We start from the raw sequence: 18,684 nt of genomic DNA, 5'->3' as shown, positions 1-18,684 counted from the left end.
ACTCATTCTAACATACATTATGTACGTTGATAATTGTTGCAGTACAGCATGCAGGAGCAAACATTTTCTTCCGACCTCTGTGGACAATTTGTTAATGCCTGACACCTGGCATTTGATTAGGGTTATCTGCCAGGCATTGCCACAAACACCATTATCAGAGATTCTTTCAGGATTACAACAGCCTTATCACATCTGATTATGATAAGAAACAGTAAAGCATTCACAAACCTCTGTGGTAATCCAGATGAATTAGATTTCAGTAATAAGATCTTGATAGAGGAACATGTTCTCCTAGCCCAAATCACTCATAAATATGCAGACTCTAATAACTAATTATCTTAGATTTTGAGGAGATTATTTTTCTGGGAATCTGTCAACAGCAATTTTATTTTAGATGTAGTCCTAACTTCTCAGACACAGTTCACAGTTTCCAGACATTTGGGAAATGCCTGGAGGAAGGTCTTTTTTATAGGATGTGTCTCCCTCACTGTGAACTAATTAATCGTTACAAACATGGAAAACATCTATTTTGCTATGGTGTTGAACTTCTCAAATCTTTTCATTTGAGAGGTATAAAACAATCCAAATAAACTTCTTACCACCTGTCTCCTTCATGTAACTTTTTGCAGTGGAATTATATAAAATTATAATTTCCACTTTTAAAATAAAAGTGGAAAATAATTATTTAACAGCGACCTGGATGGACCCCTAATTAGTAATCTGTGCTTGGCTAAAACACAGCTGATTTGATTTTTGCTGGGTTTCTTCTCCTAAAATTGGCAGGTGCTGCCGGCTCTCCTGGAAAGGCCTGAGGAGAGGGAGAAGCAAGGAGGATTGGTTTTTTAACCCGGCAGCATCCCCTACTGTTGCTTTTAAAAATGGTAATAATTCACTTGCCAGGCGCCTCCCAGCAGCGCCAGATGGGAGGGCAGGGCAGCTGGGCTCAGCGGACCTGGAGGGGCAGCAGTGAGGAAATGGAAAGACTTAGTGTCCCCATGGGACTCACAGGTGACTCTTTAAGGGAAAGCTATTGCCCAAATAATTCAAAATAGCGTATATTTCAGTACCATAAAAATATCAATGACTGGAGTAGCAATTTTCTAAGGAGCCTTGACCACAAGAGACACTTGCTAATTTAAAACAGACTGTCTTGAGCTGTTGTGGTTTCTCTCAGTGTGCCCTATTCCTTCACAGAACATATACCCATGTTTCTCTTAGTTATGTGACAGCTGTCAGCCTCAAATTGGCTTCCAGGTGTTCATAGAAAAAAATGAGTCTTTGAGTGTACTTGGGATTTTTTTGTTTTGTTTTGTCTTGCAAATACCTGTATGCCTACTCATAAATTTGGAACATTTCTAGACACCATAATACCGAAATGTACACTCACGATTTTTTTTTCTCCCAAAGGGAACCTGTAAGCACTACTTTCAATTTGCATTTCTAGGGGTATTGAATTTTTTCTGTATGTATGAACAAAAGTTTGGAAAATATATCCGCAGGTAGAGGCAGGAGTCTGAATATACGTCTACTGATTTCTCTGCCTCTTGCTTTCTTTATCTATTAAATTGGGTTAACAGTACTCCTGCACATCCCAGGAGTGTTGTGAAAGCTTACTCATTAAAGTTTGTATAGTATTTTGAGATCCTTGATGGCAGGTGCTGCACAAGTGCAGAAACATATCACTTGATAGATACAAATGGCAATTTACTCACAGCCTCAGCAGTGTTCGGTAGGGGAGTAACTGAAGGATATCAAATGCTGCAGGCTAAAATGAAAATGAGCTCATCAAAATAAACGATTTACCAGAGGCTTCCAAGCACCCTGCTTCCTACAGATGAGATGAAGAGTTCATCCCCTTCTCTGCTTGACAACCGAGAATAAACCATAGCACTGGACATCACTAACAGTGGTAGTAGCATTATTCTCTGTTGGAGAATTTCACTTTATTGTAAAGCCCCATTAGCTGATGAATTGAGGTCAGAATGGTTCATGTTATCACTGTGAATACAGAAAAAAATTTGCCCTAAACATGGAAACCCAGCTGACTTTCATGATGAAAAAAGGCTCAGGGACAGAGGGATAGTGATACCTGTGAGTATTGCCTTATAAGAGTGACTTGTTTTTCAACCTTTTAGCTAGTCTAATGAAAGAAAAAGCTTGTGGAGAAAAAAAAAAAAAGTCAACCCCCACACTACTTTTGAATATGGAGAAAGGATCCACTTGTATTTCTGTGTGTTCTACTGGAGGAAAGATTTTTGCATCTTCAGTGCTGTGAAGGGCAACCAATCTGAACTATAATTTTGAGGATTTATACTGACATAGTTATGTGAGCCCCTTCTGCACATAACCTAACTCCTTAGAGCAGCAAAGTCTCTAGCAGATTCGTGAGTCCTCAGTGCTTCTCAATTTCTGGAATTAAAAACTTTTTATGAGATAGGACTTTCTGATTCCATCAAATCTTTTCAGAGTTTCTGTGCTTACAAACTTGATACCTAATCTGCACAAAGTGACCCAATTTGCCTTTTGAATAAAAGTCTGATAATGAAATTTCTAACACTCACTAAAGCTGGACTAGAACTAATTCAATCCCATCTGACCCTGTGACAGACCAAGTAACCCAAGTAATAGTTTTATCTATGTAACTAGAAAAGAAGAGGGGAAAGAATTTTAAACCAGAACAGAACATAGAAATTTCAGAGTCAGTTTTTCTTCTACTCAGAACCAGTTAGTCCAACTCCAGTACAGCCTTGTAGCCCCAGACATGTTCTGCAGCTTGAATCATTTTTAATCTGAGCACCACAGTAGTTACCCAAGAGGGAAATACCACTGTACAGCTTAAATAATGGTGCTGGTCTCAAAACCCGATCCAAAATCCTTTTGAATCTGTGGCAAATTTTTAAATAGCTTTGAACTAGAACTTTAGCTTTTAGCCAATTTGCTACACTGATGGAGTTTCAAATGCCAAATTAACAGATAAGAGGTGCAGCTTATTTCTTAAGCACCTTCTACTTCTATTGATTTCCCAGATCAGGCTGAATGAATGCTTTCAGTATGTTTCTTACCCAAAACGCAATCTTTCTTAATGACGTTATTCCCACAAAGTTGGCATAAATGATTTGTAGACAAAAGAAAGTAATCTTGAAAACTGAGGAGAAAGCATTCACTTTCACTTTAGAGTCTGTTGTTAATTTTTTTTAACTTTTCACAATTCATGATCAAACAACTTATTCCTTTCTAGTCCTTTCTTTAAAGGAGATTAATTATTTTCATTATTAACCAAAAGGTTTTCTTCTAATTAAAAGAAATTATAGGGCATTCATTATAGTGGCATTATTCTAGTCAATAAACTAATTATGGTTGTGACAAATGAAGGAAAAGCCATTCCACTGATCTAAATACTGTGATTTTAAAAACATTAAGTATGCAATTTTCACATTTCTTGAAAAAGCAAAGTAGCTATTACAAGCACTTTCAGTCACTGTTTAGACTGTACAGAAAAAAAATATTGAAATGAGCATATTGCCTCCAGAAATTTCTAGCTGCACTACCTACATTCACTTGGTGCATCCTTGTGATGTCATTTCAGTTGGAGCAGAAGAAGAGCATTGAACCTCCCTTTCTTATTTTTCTGCTGAAATTTCATGCCAGTTGAAAGTCATTCCAAATAATGAAAGTGGCATCTTTTTGCCTCCAAAATAACATTTAAAAAAAATTCAAATGCTATAAAGACTTCAGTGATTTCTCCTTTAAAAATACTGTTATCATCATCATTATTACAATGATGCTTCAGCAATGAAAAATGCCTTTCACAACTTGGCAGTGGGCTAAGAATGTTACATTAACTCTACATTACAAATAAAAATTTGAGAACTAGCAGTGTGGTGTTTTTCTGAAAGTTAGATATAAAGTCACTAGCCAAATCAGACTTCAGTTCAAAGGCAAGGTTTGCCTGCAATTTGTTAGTTCTCTTGCTTTTTGTACACTTTCAAGACACCTTTTTGACACAAGTTGAATATATGAGCACAGCTAAACATCTCATTAAAACTTGTGATTTTCCACAGCAGAATGCACCAGTTGCCCAGGCATAGACTTGTAGTATACTGCAACATAGAGCAGAACTGAGGGGTTCATGGAATCACAGAATCAAAGAATGGCTTGGGTTAGAAAGAACTTTAAAGATCATCTAGTCCCAGTTCCTCTGCCAAGGGGAGGGACACCTTTCACTAGACCACGTTGTTCAGAGCTCCATTCAATCTGGCCTTGAAGTGCAAATTGGGGTTGGGGAGGATGTTTTTGTTTGGTTGATTTAGGTTTAAGTATTGAAGTGCAAGTGTTAGCATAGTGCATAACTCCTTCTCCTTCCTGGTGGTTCCTCTTGTTTTGAAGCCATTGTGACAGGGCTACGAGTGTAACATGATCACATCCTGAAACTTGGGGACGAAGAAATGTTTTGAAAAGGGATGTGATGAAACAAGAGAAGGAAAAACATTTAGTCTGGATTTTGAAGACTAATAACAAAAAACTTCATCATCATAATCCGAAGTGTTCCAGCCATGCCACTAATACTTCTGCCTTCTGTTTTGACAGCTTCCCTCCCTCATGTCTGCATGAAAATCTTCCAAAATCAAGATGCATTGAAAGGTATTTTGAAGTCATTTATACAATCAAACTGTGTCAGATAACAGTAATAATATATTAAACCATTGTTAACACTCAATATCTATTTGATAATTTTTGTATCAAAGCATAAATTCTGCATTTACTGTTGGGGCTTTCTGATAAAGATTTAGCATTCCATTTTGAATCAACTGTTCAGCAAATAGGACTAGGTGATAAAGTTGCTAAAAGTTCAGGAAATTTGGTAGGTAACAAGCGCTTCTGAAAATCTTTTGGGGTTTGTAGCATACTCTTTGACCTACTTATTGACTCTGCAGCTACATAAAGCTTTGGAATGGAGAGGAAACTAGAACAATTGTTAGCTGAAGAGGAAGACACTGCCATTACTCTATTCAAAATGCATAACAAAAGCCAAATTTTTGTTGTGCCAAGCATCTCTTTCATTTTCTGGGTTATGTACAGGATCAGTATGGATGACAAACTGGAGAAAAATAGATTGAGATCTAGTTCTAACTTTCACTATTGTGGGAAAAACTGCAATGAGGATCCTACTCCATTATTTTCACACAAGAAAAGAATTGGGGCAATTAGGGCAAAAATTTAAATTTTGGGCATCAGTGGGCCTTCTTCACAATCACTGGCCTTCTTCACAACCACAGAGGCATGCCATCAGTAGCTGCTCTATCTGAGGTTGGCCCTCAGCTCTGAGGGAAGTCATCAACAGCAGCATTCATATTTACCTGGACGCTCCAGAAAATGGGAAGAAAAATATTTGTTTCTTTTCAGTCCACTTCCTTTTCAGTTCCTCCTTCCTTTTCATTTTCCCATTGCATTTGTCTTTCCCACTCCATGGATTAATCCTTTTGAACATTTCTTCTATGCTCATTGAGCTTTTAGCAGTGACTAAAGTGACTTTTCTGAAGCTGTTCGCTGTTGCTCACCACTTTCCCTTACATGGACCACATGGACCACTGCCTGCAATCTCAGGCTGGATTACTGGCCTTATTTATGGGGTAATGGCATACAATGTGGCCTTTGATATCAAACAATTGCCTTGGAATGCAATCAGTGAATGTCTTTCTCCCTGTTTATTGAGTTTCTACTTCTCCTGCTACCTTCAAGTCACATCTCAGTTCTGACCCTTTCTGTATCTCATCTGTCATCTGACTGTTTTTCTGTGCCTTACCACTGTTTGCTTCACCTGTTAATCCTTAGTTTCTTCTTATTCACAATCTTTCACATCTCACTTTTTATACAGCCTCCCAGACTTTTGACAAAAACCTGTCCTCTCTTTCCTCAGTAGTTACAAGTTTAAATCCTGTCTAATCCAGTTCCCACTGACAGCAGATCTCATCTTTGTCCTCACAGTTACCAGTCCTCTCCCTGTGGTGTCTCAATTTTCTCTCTCTTGACTTCAGGGAGGAAGTGCAGGGACCTCACATGCAGAGAAAGATTAACTGGGATTTACATGTCTAAGTTCAGACATGCTTGTCAAAATACCCAGCCAGTTGAGACTTTGGAAGAAAACAAATTCCTTGAGTGCCTCTGAATTAAACTGTGGGGCTTCCCAAGAGTTACAAGCTTTATGTCACTTAGATGAGTGGGTTTGCCACTAACTACAGGAAGGTTCACATATGGGATATTTCTTTTGCCTTTCCTGCTCAAGCAACTTTGATCTAGCTGACTTTCTGAAAAGCAGCTGGCCAGATCACATATTCCAGGTTGTAAGGATTCATTTTATATAAAGAAATACTAGTTTCTCATTTTTATGTTTCTTTTGGGGAGGGTCATATGTTTGTTTTTAATAATACCAGCAGGTGGAATAAATAGATGAAATTTTGTCTACTATCTCAAAGAATACAAAGTTACATCTTCGAACCCTCAGAGACTGCTCTAACAGAATTTGTCGGTCATGAAGACATGAATGCTTGCCATCAGCAGTCAGTCTGCTTTTCTTTCTACTAAGAAGGATGAAAGCCTTGTCTGAAAAAAGACTAAGAAAGTGAAGATAGAGATTGTTTTGAATAATGTTCTTTTTTGCACTGCAGCCCCACACATGTTAGAGCATAGAGCAGAGCAAGGCAGCCCCTTCTGTACAGAGATAAAATGAAAATGTTGGAGGAAAACTGAGAAATCCCCTATAGCTATGGCTTTACTTGTACAATGCCAGTCTATCTTTAAGATATTTTATGTATATATTGCCCAGTTCCCCGACCGTCTTTGAAAACAGGAATTTCTGTAGGCATCAGAGTGAATGTGGAACAGAGAACGCTGTAACACCAAAGTCTCTGCTGATGGTTTGAACTACTCTGTGAAAGTGTAGATGAGAAAATGAATGCACAGAGATTATTTGTGACAAAAAAACTCCAGATAATTAAGCCAGGTTTTTGGAGCAATGCAAACTAGTATGAGCAAGGGCTGGAGTGAAATGGCAAAAGCAGATTAGGGTGCAAAGGTTAAGAAAAGAAAGCTTAAGCTAACACTTGAATATGGCCAGATGGGCATGAAGAAATTACACAATCTGAAAGACAGCACAGTGAAAATGTCCTGGCTGCTCAGGAGCATCATTATTTGTATCACACTCCCACCCAGAGGCTTCACATGAATATCAGGATCCCATTGTGCTACATATTGCACAAACACGGCAAAAGTCCAAAGTCATAATCACAGGAATAAGACGAGAAAAAGCATCAGCACAGCAACATGTAGGAGGCAGAGCTTGGATGCACAGGGAGCAAAGTGAAAAGGTTTCATGCCGGAATGACTCTGGGTTTGTTACAAAGGATCATGAACCTCCCAAAGAACTTGCAGCCCAGTGAGTTCCATGTACTTCCAGGTGCTGTAATGAACGTTTCACAGAGAGATAATTAACCCTCCTCACCTGAAAGCTCTGCAGTGCTAATGCTTTTCAGCACAATCTGTCCATGACACCATGGTAGAGTGCAGAGCCAGCTTTATTATTTCAGTTTGTTCTGCTCCTTTTTACTGCTACTGCTCTCTAAGGTTAATTGTACTCCCTGTGCTGATGCACAGTAATATCTATACATAGACCTCACTGTATGGATTCTTTATTTTCTTTTTTCTTTTTTTCCCCCCTTTTTAATCAATAAGAAGTTAAAATGCCATGCAGTTTCCTCAATAAAATGCCAGGAGTCGTCCAATGAAATGAGAAAGAGCAAGAGTAAAGGAGCAAACCCTTGACCCTCTCTGACTCAGCCCACTCTACTCTTGGACTAGAAAAGGATTCGAAGTAGATGTAAGAAAAGACATAGGATCATCCAAATGCAAACCTTTTCCTTGTGAAAGGTATATAGCAAATGGCAGCAAATACATGGTCTGGGTTTCTGTATCTCAGTCTGCTTCCAGACCAAAGTCCAAGATCCAGCTAAATGCCTAGGCCGTTCTTTCTTCAGACTAAGTTCATGTTCATTCAGAGCTATGTGGGAGACCAGATCAGTGGGAGTCTCGTCAGGGATTTGGAGATATATCCTTTCTGCAATGGGCTTCAACCAAAGTGAGTGCATCCATACCAGGAGTAGCACGCACATCTAATCTTTCTCTGTCCCAACCAATTTGTAACCAGGGGTATATAGAGAAGCAGAAAGAACAAGTCCCTTGTAAATGTCTTTCTGTTTCAGTACCTAAGTGAAATCCCAGTTTTGGGTTTAAAGTGGAGGCTCAGGTTCATCACATGTATTAACAAGATAAGTGTTCTGCTGGTTCAGCTATCTTCTCACATTGGACTCATGAATGGACTCATGATCACAGTATGAAATAAAGAGAACCAATGCTGCCTCTCAAGATTCAGGATCAGAGGGACTGAATCCTGAAGCCACCATGTCCACAGCATCCCACAGCCAATTGAGGGGAGGAAAAATTAATGTCTTTAATCATCTTGCTAAATGAGAGGAGCTCTGTCTTTAACAGCAGCCTGTCCACATGGCTGCTCACAGCACTTGTTCTGCATGGGGTCACTTTGCCTCAGACATGACATCCTACAAATCTGCAGCTCCAGCAGGTGTTTTGCAGTCAGTCTCCAAGTTTCTCAGAGGCCCATAAACAAGCACAAAGATAACCAAGTTCATATGCCAGAATGCAAGTTCAAAAATGTAAAGATTATGACAGATGCACTTCAGCACTGAGACCACTTAGCCAATTAGGTCAGGAAAACTTGTCCTTCTCTTATTAGGTGCACTGCAAGAAATTTATCCCAGTCTCTAATAAAATTGTCATTAGAATCTGATGAAAGCCAAGTGTACTGTCAGATCCTTCCACACTGATGTCTGTTACAGTATGTTTCCAAGATAACCATTCAACACTGCTCACTCTTAGCAAGTATCTTTGAGTTATATTTTAATTTCATTTTGTGAGTAAAAAGATTGCATTTTAACAGGGATCTGTAACATATTCATAGTAGTAAGCAATGAAGAGTTAAATCAGATTATTAATTTCATGCTGAAATTAACCTACGATCAAAGTAAACGAGCACCTTTTCTCTTTTGGATGATCTTACTTCTTCCCTTGCTTTGGAACAGTTAATACTTGAACAAATCTCTGCTTGTTTGGAAGTTTACATTTGAGGAACAAACCAAGACAGATGGTTTCTTTCTCTGTAAGCTATTGATTAATGGATTGTACTAAATGGTGTGACATGCCCTTTAAATGGAATTTACAAGTAATATATTGTATGGCAACTGCATTATTAATGATTTTGATACCTGGTATTTGTGTCTTCCTACTCTGAATTCCTCTTATTTATCCTGGTGAAGGTAGAGGGCAAAAGCTGACTTCCTCCTGCTTGCTGCCTTTTGTTCTCACAGTCATATATATTCCTAGCTTTATTCTCCTTATTCACATTACATCTAGCCTGACAATTTTCCCAACTGTATGCAAGCACAAGAAGGAAAAAAAAAACAAAACCTCTTGCAAGAAAATTGCCAAAGCCTCTAGATAAATATATCTATGTAAGAATTCAAAATGACTGGAGTGTTCACTCATCATTATTAAAAGATGTTTACAGTCCTACATAAAAAACAGAGAATCAGTCTTGATTTTTGCTTGGGGTTTTTTATTAGCTAAAACTTTCTCCTCTTATTTTTCCTGCCTTTGAGAGGCAGCCTGCAGTGAAAATGTGCTATTTTGTTTACCAAGAGGTAGACTTATGTATGGAAGACTGAAATAAAAGGCAAAGGGAAATTAAAAAGCAATTAAACAAGTAGGAAAACTTAAACAGTATTGTTCACTTCTTATTACTCAGTCTTTACAGAAGGAGAGAATTGTGAACTCACAGAAATAGAGGGATAATTCACAGAGAATAAAGACATTGCAGAAAAAAATGCATTTAGTCTTCACAGGCAAAGGCATCAGGAAGATGTTTACTTCAGACCCCTTACTGAATTGTTGGAAGAGAAAATATGGTATCAACCTGATGAGTCAAACAACAATGAACCATAAGAATCTGGTTGACCTGCTGAGGAAACTTCTGTAAAGTAACTTGCAAAAGCAGAAGTGGCACAACCTACTCATTAAGGTATTTTCCTGACACCATTAAAACCAAGGACCAGGCTCAACAGGAAATCATGTCTAGCAGCTTTACAGAATACTGAATATCACATATTGAAATCAGTCTTAGCTTAAACAGCTCGGAATGATCCACGGAATGACAGATTAGAGCTATCACCGGGCATACGTACCTAAATAAACATGATACGACAAGGACTGAAGGTAATTGAAAGTCAGAAGTGCCACTCAGGAAAATTTGAACTTGAAAAATAATTTACACAATTCAGAATGAATTCTATCTTCTAAAATGAGAGAATGGGAATTAAAATCCAGGACCAATTGCCTGAAAAAATTAAAAGCATTCAGTGTTGCAATTTTCGAGGAAGTCCCAGACTCTCACTGGGGCACAGTCTAAGTTCACTTCCATTTCCAACACTGCTGGACCTAGGGAACAGACTGGGAACCATGTGGGCACAAACTCTGGGAGGAGCATCCAGAGACAGATGCCAAACTCAGAAGTCAGGGATCTTTCATGTTCACCTCTGCAGCAGGAATCTGGCAAGCCTGATCCCTTGAGCCAGTCTGAAGTGGTAAATTTGTCTTAGAATGGAAGATGCCTGAAGCTCAAGTTTTGAAAGAGGAAGCCAGACAAGTTAAACTTTTTTATTGAAAATAAAATTCCTTTCATAGCATAAAAAAAAATATTAAAATTAGCAGGTTGGGTTTTTTTCCCCAGATGAAAATAGTTAGTATTAGTGAACAACAGATTGGTGCAACAAAGAAAGGAAGAGAAGTAATTACCATTGGTGACAGGCAGATGTAGAAGTGTGGGTGAGCTCTCTGCTGAGCATGTCAGTATACAAACTTAAACCCTATGTAATAATTATATTGTTCTACTCTGTGCTGTGGTGTGACATACAAAATCTCAGTATTTCAAAAGACCACTATAAGGAGAACAAATATTGAACAGGGCTGTACTTTGAACAATGAAGTAAAAATAGATACAATTCAATATTCATCAAAGTAGCTTCAGGGACAATTGCTGCATTCCAAGAATGAATATTACTTACAAGCATTTAATTCATCTAGAAAGAATTTCTTTAACCTTTACTGTGTCAGAAAACCTCATCTTTTAAAAATGAAACCAGAGAAGGGAGCTTTTTCTCCACCAGTTCTTTAGTCTCCAAGCAGTGTTTGAACAGTCCACTGAAGACAGTAGAAACATTTTTATGAACTGTGCAACTCTCCATATCTAGTGCAGCACTGATAGCAAGCAAGGATGACAGAGAAGAAGGTGGGGTTTTAAGCCTAATCATCTTCTCAGGTGTTTTCATGCAGAAGTTGAATTTTCTTGAATCCATTTATTGAGTGGAATGTATTGAATTTCCTTAAACTAGGGATTATTTTGGCCTTTGTTTTTGCATCATTAAGCAAGTTTGTTTTTCTGTTTAACATCAGGGTTTACACCACTTTCAGTAGCACAGTACTTGTCTTCCATGGTCCACTTCAATGTCAAACTTTCTGAGATGCCAGCTGTGCTTAGGTGCACTAAAGTTCATCTCTCACACATAAATATAGCTTCACAGTCAAAATGAAGTGTTTCACACTCACAAAGCAACAATGTACGTTGGAGAAAAGATGCCCATTATGAAAGAAAGTTACTGTTTTTGTAGACTCCATAAGAAGAACTGGATAAAATAAAAACTCATCTGATATATAAGGCCAGTCTATATAAAAACTGACCCAAGCTCTACTTAAAATTTAAAAAATTTGCTATAATTTGTTTTCCAAGTTCTATTAATAAATCACTTTTTACAATCTGTTTATTTAGACCCAAATTAAAAATTTAAAGTCTTAGGAGTTTTTCAGTCCATTTGAAGACAGTAAGTATCAGAAATTTTTCTAAGAAAATAAACATGGTACTGTGGAATTTTCACATCATTAATGAAATTACAACACAAATAACAGTTTCTAATCTAGCAATGAAAAGAAATGAAAAAAAACTTGAAAAAATCATCTATATATCTGAACAAATTTCTAAGTAGGAATTCTGTAACATTCTATTCACTCATCTGCAGGTTTTTTTACAGTAAGCCATTATTTCAAATTGATTTCATTGACTTTTAAGTTAAAGATCAGTGATAAGGTTGAAAGCCCTTTATTCTTTTTTCAGCTGAAGTAATGATACCAACTGAGGAACATGATCATTTTTTTCCAAAAGTATGCTATTTTCTTATAACTCACAAAATTCTTATAAAAGAAATTAAAATGCCAAAGAAAAACATGGCAAAGAAATAAAGTAAATTTACTGATGGAATCACTTTCATAAAATGTGTAAACAATCAGGTGTATTTAATCACGTTTTCAAAGATAACAAACTAAAGAAATGTATTTCTTTCATTAACCTACCCAGTCCTGTGTTTCAGGTTACTGCTTAGGAGATGCTAATATATTTGTGTGTTGAGTCCAGAGCTAACAAGTGCTCATGAAGAAAAAAGAAACAATTTTCTCATTTTATTATTAAAACAAAGTGAAAAGTCAAATTATTGTGTTAAAGAAGCTAACTGAAATTATTTTTAATTCTACTGATTTAACAGCATTGCAAGTTGAACATACATACAAATAAAACAAAACTAACTATAGGTTTTCCTATAATAACATGTTTCCATTCACCTATAAGTCACTTCTTTGACTCAAATTATTTCTTTCTGAACGGATTTTTTCCACACTCGCTAAAGATTTCTTTTTCAAGGGACAATACTTGTAAAGGAATGCAGATTTTCTGAAGCTCAACTTATGCAAAATCAATATAAATTCTACAAAAATATATACATAAACTCGCATATATACAGTCAAAATACAAAAATCAGAAGTTTCTATCTGCTTCACTGAAGAAATAATGGTGTCTAAAATTCAAATTCCTATCTTTTGCCCTTCTGTGGGTAAACTCAATGTCCACAAAAGCAGAAACCCCACCATCCCTACATCCATGATGAACATGGCACATGGTAACCACAGTTCTCATTGCCATCATCATTACCAATGATTTGGTGGTGAAACACCTGCAGCATGTGTTGTGGTTTTAAAGCAGTAACTAAATAAATTACTAGAAAACTTATTTATTTCTTGCTGTGAGATATGGATTAGAACAAGAGCAAAACAGGCTTAAAATTTAAAAGGAATAAAGAAAGTTTATTAACAAAACTACAAGAATAAGAACACCAGAATAAACTTCCAGAAAACTCCTTTTTCTCCCACTACCCAACCATTCTCTTGTTCACATGACAACATAGAGACAAAAAAACTTTGGAACTTTGGTGTTTAAACAGTTCCAATTCCTGCTAGAGTCTTTTCATCAACCTTTGTAGAGAAACAGAAGTCTTCTTCTGCTAATCTATGGAGTTTCTCACGAGAAAACTATTTCTGTTATAGCTTTCTATTTCTCTGATGCCAGCTGCCCGGAAATCTGTCATCAGTTCACTCCTCCCATTTTACATCACTCTGAGGTGTGTTATGGGTCAATGAGTCTAGGGATGTCATTTTTTAAGGATGAGTTATTCAAAGGCAAAAGTTCTTTTCATCTGTCTCTGTGAGCTCCCCTGGAAAGCAGAAGTTTTCTCTTTGCCTCAAGCGGTCCCAAATCTTCAACTATTACTTCTCCCGTTCTGTTCCAGCACCTCACTGTATCATAATTACTCCACCTTTTGCTCAAAATCCACACTTTGAACACTCCATTCCTCCCAATGTACTCTGTAATGAATTAAAGGAGTTTTTTCAGAACACTATTGTCAATCTCCATAGCTTTAACAGAAAAATATTTCAGCTTATAAAGCATCTCCTTATTCTCTACCTGTTCTGAAGCTTAATTCTTTTCTTTACTGCCTCTGATAGTTTATAAAGTCTCTTTACATGTTGATTATTCTCTTTTTCGTTCTCTGGAAAAAAGGATTAATCTGCAAGTCTCATCTGGGTAATGAAAAGGTTAAAATCTTGCCCAGGCTTTTGTAGATGGTTCTGTGATCTCTGCCGGAGCAGCAGCTGGAGCTCTCTTCGATAGAAGATTCTTCATGGCTGCTCTGGAGAGCGTGGTCACTGTCTCAGCCCGCTGCAGGTCAAGAGCTTTTTTCCTTTCTTTACTCGGCAGTCTCTGGTGAATTCAGTCACAGCAAAAACTGCAGCCGAGCCAGGGACCGGCCTGGTCCGGCCAGAGCCCGGGGCAAGCCCCGCAGGCCCCATCTCCCGGCCGGGAGCCGCTGGGCCCAGCCCAGCCCCCACCTGCATGGCCTGGGCAGGGAATGGGAGGCCAGCCGGAGCTCAGTTACCTTTCACAGCCAGGAAACAGACAAAGACATTCCCAGGCTTAGGTCTTAAGGTGGTGTTCACAGGTTGATCTCACTTTTCAATGGTTAAAACTGCTGTCAATTCTTAGAAATGGCCAGCTGTAGGCTAGGAGAAAAACTCCCATCAGCCTCCAGCAGTTTTAACTTCCTTAGGTGTTCTTCTTTGTTTTCTTAAATGCCAATCTATCACAGCATGTCATATATTCCCAGTACTATTCCCATGAAACAGGCAGCTGCTGGTATGTGATATAAATCTGTATTGTGATATTGGCTTTCGCAAGTATTAGGATGAATATTATATGTTAAATACTTTTTGGCTATGTATGTATTTTTTTTCTTGCTAACAAGTTTTAAGCTTAAAGGAATCTCCTAGGTACAAAGCAAGGAAACCCCAGAGGGCAAAGACAGTGGGGCCCAAGCTGTTATCAGCGGAACAATAGACACCAAGCTGTTATCAGGAGCCAGGACCAGGCTGGTGGCAGCAGCGGAAGGATGTGATGTGAAGCCCAGCTGTCACCAGGGCAGAACAAGGGGCCCAGACTGTTATCAACACTGGCCATTTGCAGAAGAAAGGAAACCAAACTCCAAATAATGATGGTCAGCAAAAATAATGATAATCAGCAAAAAAAAAAGAACTATACAGAGCATGTTCTAAATAAGTGGAGCCAGGGAGGGGACATGCTAAATACTTCTTGAAAAAGTTTGAATATGCATTAAACCCTCACAGCAGGAGGGGGTAAAAACAGTGTTCCTGAGATACCAGCTGTGTTCCTGGCAATGCTCCGGGCCACCCGGCCGTTTTTAACCCTTTGCTTTACTTCCTTTGTCTCCTAATTTTCTTTTTGTTTATATTAAACTTTTTATAATTTATTAACTGAATCTCATTTTTTACATATGTCATAAAGGCACAGCCACAGTCAGCATCCTGGTGACAAGATCTCCTAGTCTGTGAAGTGGCCATGGCAACTGAACTACCTTTCCTATTCCTCCTCCTAACTTGCTAAAAAGCATTAGCAGAAAAAGATTTTCTGTTGCACTTTTTCCTTGATAACAATGCTGATTTTAAAATGATTTAAGTTTGAAGAGAAAGAAGTCAGCACCTTATATTATGAGAATGCCCCATTTCTTTCAGCATCTCTAGAAAAAAAAGTTACCTCTTTGGAATAAATATACTTTTGTGCACTTTAAGAAAAAAAAATCAAACAAAAACCACCAATTAAAGTGAGACAGAGACAGTAAGTTTCTCTTTTATAGGACATATTAAACAAGTGCGCAGATAGATAGATAGATAGATAGATAGATAGATAGATAGATAGATAGATAGATAGATATAGATATGTATACACATATATGTCAAGATAACAAAAATAATATATATTTCATCCCCATTGTGAATGGGAGAAAACTATGAGCAAGGACAATGCAGGAGTGAGACAACAGACAAAAAGATGAGAATTTAGAAAAATGCAAACCTGATAATCCAAATACACTGTCACTTGGATTGTACCAAGAATATAGAAATATTTAAGAAATGTCTGAATGCTTTTAAAACTCAGTCTGAGTCCCATCTTCTTCAAGACCTGAGGCAAAAGATGTTTGGCCTTTCCTCTACTCCACCACAATCAATCCCTCTACATGCTGACTGCCCAGGCTCTGCTTGTACAGACAGATAGCCAAGTTACTGCAATATCATACCTACACACCAGACCAGCAGTGATGTGCCTGCAATGCCAATTTACTGTATGAGTCATGCTCTGACCAACCAGTTCAGGGCATTGCCCAGCCTTGTCAAAATACCTGCTATTCCCAGGGCTGCTTGAGACCTTTTGCTGGGGTGAAAATGGCCCCGAAGTGCTTACAAAGACAGGCTGTCTCCCTCCTCTGACTTTGAAAAGGAGTGCTCTCCCTTTCCTCAGGAAGCAGAAGGTCAGGAAATATCTTCATTTAAATGGAAATAGTGCTAGCACTAGGAGCAGCTCATAATTAGGCACTATTATCCAGCAATATAGAATGATTGATACAGAGTTGAAGATAATGACTTTAGATATGATTAGGTCATTTTGTCACCAGTTGTTTACTCTGTCTGTAGACACAAAAATCTGTTTACCTCAACCACTGCAGAGCTCTGCATGATGCCTGATGGGTAGGAAAGAGAGTATAAACTGTGACACTGTAATGTTCTATGATATAAGCTGAGCACATGGGAGATAAATGTTGAAACCAAAGAGAAAACTTGGCATTTGTTTAGGTAAGCAAGCTGCAGCACAACTGAGCATGGGTTTGACTGTCTTTCATTAATTTCTGCATCAGACTTGATTGCCACATCTGAAACCTGTGAGGTTTAAACTGAATTTACTGTTTTCAGTAGTTAAAATAACTCCTTTTTCCATTACATTTTTTTCATTTGAAGTAAAATTCAGAAAATGTTTAGAGACAAAAATGTGCAAGCAAAACCATAAAAAACATAGGTGAAAAAGTCTGAATATACCTAAAAGTGGCAGTAAAGACTAACACACCTGTAAGAAATACAGTCTTTTGATCTGATTCAATACAGAACAGGAGAATCTACTTGTACTTTTAAAGGCAACAAGCCTTAATCACCTACTTAATCGAATCATGTTGTCACATGCTTCCCTGAATGGAGAGGGAAAAGAATCCTACCTCTCTAAGTGCGTTGCTGAACCAAATATTCAATAATGACCTCTGAGTCATTGCAAATGAGTCCTGAGTGAATGTTGAGTCAGCAGAGCTGCCCAGAGACTCCTGGGCCTCCTTCTTCATAATCAAGGCAAAAACAAGCAAAAATGAGCTCCTCTCCCTGTGCCCTCAGAGGTGGGAGGTATCTCACCAGTCTCACCTGTGAACTCTCCATTGCTTAAGATGTGCAACACACTCCCATTTGCTTTATACCCTGAGCTCAGGAAGATGCATGAGCCGGACACCTTCATCACTCCAGTAGTGGGGAAATAATCAGAGGAGATGATGCACTGGAGGGCAGCCCCCCTGAGGGAGAAGGGAAGAAGTAGGGTGGTATCAGGAGGCCATGCCTGCTGCCAGCTGTCATTACTGCAGCTGCCTCATGGAAGACAACCCTTTAACAGAGCCTTACTAATTTCTTTGTAAAGTATCTCATTAGTCCCTCCCTTCCTGAACTGCCTCTCTATTAAAATGTGATAAATTAATTCTGCCATTCCCAGTTCCAGCCTGTCCCTTTACTGAAATGCAGATGAGTCATGCTGGCCAGAACACAAGATAGAGATAATTATACAGGGGCCAGGGAAAGTATTTCATCTGCTGACTGCTGAACTGTCCTGTCAGTAGAGGAGATGGGATCCCCCATCCCTCCCTTTGCTCTAGGAAACTCTGGACAGAGAATAAGAGGGTATAGAAAATGAACATTCCCTGGTGAAAATATTGTATACACAGGCTCTGCATAGCATGCTATTGAAACATACATCTGACTGACCAGGAGCACTGAACTTGAGAGGTTTGATACTGGGAGCAGATTTCAGCCCTGTGCAGGTCTTCCCTTTTCAGTTCCCAGCTGTGGTCATGCAGTGACACCAGGACAGTGTCTGTGTGTGCTATCCAAAGATGTACACACTGGTATGAGTGTTCTCTTTGCCTCTCATGGGGCTGCCAGCTGTGCAGAAAGAACATGCTGGAGGGCGGCAGACAAGGCTCTCACCTTCCCCTCTGCAGTTAGTGACTGCTTCTGGGAGGAGAACGTCCCCCCTCTCCGTGTGTGGTATTTCTGACTTCCATCACACAAGCGCACTCTGCTGACTTCCACCGGGCATTTAATTTCTGGCAGGCAGTTCATGGGTCATAGTGAATCTGAGAATCTGACTGATTTTTCTTTCAGCACATTGCCCTCTTAAACACTGAGAGGATCTTAGAGCCCCTGCTACTTTTCACAGCCAGCTAAGTGATGCACTGATGTCTCGCCAGCTACATTTGAATTCAGTTTTGTGCAAGACAGATGCACAAGATGATGTGCTGGATTTTAATTGGGTAAGGAAAGAAAACCAAAAAGTTATGAGTAATCTGAGAAAAAAAACTCCTTATTTTATCCACCCTAACCTTCATTAGCAAAAATAAAACAACGTTCTTCACCACCATAATCACTGTCCTCCCTTCTTTTTTTCCTTTTTTTTTTTTCAGAACAAGGACAACTGAGACTAGAGCTAGAAGAGACATGATTTTATTTTTATTGTTTAAATGT

This window comes from Poecile atricapillus, chromosome 1 (genome assembly GCF_030490865.1).
Source record: "Poecile atricapillus isolate bPoeAtr1 chromosome 1, bPoeAtr1.hap1, whole genome shotgun sequence".
In the NCBI taxonomy this organism is placed as follows: domain Eukaryota; kingdom Metazoa; phylum Chordata; class Aves; order Passeriformes; family Paridae; genus Poecile; species Poecile atricapillus.
The sequence above is the reverse complement of the archived record's forward strand: the minus strand, read 5'-3'. Positions refer to the sequence as shown.